This window comes from Lynx canadensis, chromosome A2 (assembly GCF_007474595.2).
Source record: "Lynx canadensis isolate LIC74 chromosome A2, mLynCan4.pri.v2, whole genome shotgun sequence".
Lineage (NCBI taxonomy): Eukaryota > Metazoa > Chordata > Mammalia > Carnivora > Felidae > Lynx > Lynx canadensis.
Window position 1 is genome coordinate 46,640,770 of NC_044304.2, and position 2,938 is coordinate 46,643,707.

The window sequence follows — 2,938 nt, forward strand, 5'->3', positions numbered from 1 at the left end:
ATGGGTATAGAAAAGTTAAAAGAACAAAAAATGATTCTCAACTGAGGTAGCCCACAGTAACTTTTAATGGGTACGGAAATTTCCATTTGGGATAATGAAAAAGTTCTGGAAATGAGTAGTGGTGATGGTTGTACAACATTATGAATACATTAATGCCATTAATTGTCCACTTAAAATGGTTAAAATAGTACAATTTATGTTATGTATGTTTTGCCACAATTTTTTTTTTTTTTTTAGAAAGAGAAAAACAGCATCTGGTCACCACATTCCTTTGCAGAAGCTCTTCATGGTCTGGCCATCACACTCAGAATAAAACCCAAATTCCTTACCAAGGCATACATATCGTGCACAATCTGGCTCCCACCCCTCTTTGCTGCCTGTCCTGTGCCTCTGTCATTCTTGGTCACTTCACTGTGGCCATGGTGGCCTCCTTTCTGTTTCTTGAACACGAAGACTTTCTGGCCTCTAGGCCTTTGTTCCTGTTGGGCCCTCTGTCAGGGAGGCTTTCCTAGCTCTCTTGGCAGCCTCAATTTCACCCTTCAGTACTGGACTCAAATTCATCTATCTCAGAGAGGCCCTTCTTCAAGCAGCCTCCCCATGTCTGTCTGGGGGTCTACCTCTCTCTCTCACCTCTCTCTCTCTCTCCTCCAACACCACTCTGTTTATTTCCTTCCTAGCACTTATTACAAGTAGTAATTATTTTTACTGTTTTATTGTCTGCCTTCCCCACTAGAATTAAGCTCCATGGTAGCAAGCTCCTTCTCTGTTTTGTTTATACTCTATCCCTAGCAAAAGCATGCTGCCTGGGACAGAGCAAGCCTTTGATAAATATTGTTGAATATGATGAATAAATAAGACAGAGCTTTCAAGTGTCAAGGAATGAGACTTAATTACATTTTTAACTATGCTAAGCTTGCCTTTAAACATTCATTTTGCAGCTGATTTTCTAATAAAAAATAATAGCTCTCATTGGCCTAGTTAGTTTCACATTAATGGTTTTTACAAGACTCTTTCCCACACATAAGTATAATATGGGAAAAATATAACCTAGGAAGACTTACTTCCCTTGTATCAGTTATTTAAAAAAAATTTATAAGAGAAAAGATTAAGATATTTCTTAAGCTCCTTTACAAATTAAAAAAAAAAAAAAAAACAAGATCATGGAAAAAGGCATCACACACCCTCTGACAAAATATTTTCCAGAACAAAACTGGTTTCTTTGCTAAAAGTCAAAAGAATGAATGCTAAATTCTAAAATTATAATGGGGAGTGGACAAAAAAAATTCCTGCGAGAGATGGTAGAAAATTGAATTCACAAATTCAAAGTCTGTGATATATACAGAGCCCAACTCTTGCTATGTGATAAATGTACTATTTGTAACAAAAGTGACAATTTCAGAATTATGTGTCTTCATAATACACAATGACAGTGCCTCTGTTGGGCAAAATTGTAAAATGTAGAGAATTCCCTTTGCAGTTCCATCCTCTGTCTTCAGGGCATTTAGTACCCTCTCCCAATATGGCGCCTTGCCCTGAACTGTCTCCTAAGAGAGCATTCCATCATCTTGTCCCAATTAAAACCTATCTATACTATGTCTTATCCTTCACGCCACCATTATAGGCAGAAAAATCTGATAAACTAAACCATAATGACATGTTAATGGAACCCAAAGCATTTATAGGCCAGCAAAGATTGTTCACTAACATATGTGTTAGCAGTGGCCTCTTAAAAAGAATGCCTTTAACAAGAAGGTGTGGCTGCATGGCTTTAGTGGTGATGCAGAGGAAACAAGATGGGGACAAAGGCTTTAGAGGAAACAATAGAGTCTGAGGTGCCTACAGAATACAGGGAGAGGAGATGGCCAGCAGGTCTTTGCATATGTGAGTCTGAAACTCAGGAGAGAGATTTGGGCTGGAAAAATAGACCTGGGAGTAGCAGCACATGAATGATAATTAGAAACATGGCAGCACCAGTACCTTGGATGGTCTAGGAAAAGCGTGTCGAGTGAGAAGACACTAGCACTCCTCTTGGTTTCTGCTTGCACCCTGTTGGTCTGCCCTCTCGGAGGCTCTGCTGCCATTACTGCCAGTCCCATTCCCCTCTCAAGTGAGCAGCTAGAGTGGTCTCCTTGATAACTTGATTCATCTCCTCAAAATGCCCCAGTGACATCCCATCTCACTGAGAAGAGACAAGGTCTTGACAGTGGCTTACAAGGCCCTACAGGATCTGGAGACAATTCTCTCTCAGACTTCATCTCCTACTGTTTGCTCATTGCTACCACAGGGGCATCTGACCTGTTCTCATACACTGCAGGCACGTTCCTTGCCTGACTGTCTTTGCACTGTTGCTCCCTCTGCCTGGAATGTTCTTTCTCTGTATATCCACATGCCTGCTTCTTTACCACTTTTTTTCAAAGGCTTTGTTCAAATGTCATCATCTCAAAGAGATGCTTTCTGAGTTAGATGATTCAGATCTCTATTCTGACCACCTTTCTTTAAATCCTCCCCCCCCCCACCCCATACTCTCTAATCCCATTTTCTTTTCTTTTCTAAAACATACATTAAATTCAAGCTTCTGTAATAATGTATTTTATTATGTATACATTTAAAATTTTCTCCCAGGGCAGGGAGTTTTTGTTTATTTTGTTCACTGACAGATCCCACGAACTTAGAACAGTGCCTAGTGTTTAGTAGGCTCAATATCTATTAGTTAAATGCTGAATGAAGTCTAAGAAGGGAAGGAATCCTGAGGAACTATAACATTAAGTGGTAGATAGAGGATCAGCTCCCCTAAAAAGAAATTGATAAAGAACTTCATAGAAGACAAAAGAAAGGTAGGAGGTTATGATTTAAACAAATAAAAGGGGAAGTGTTTCAAGATGAAAGAAATAGCCAACAGTGTCAAATGCTGACCAAGAGTCTAACAACATGACGACTG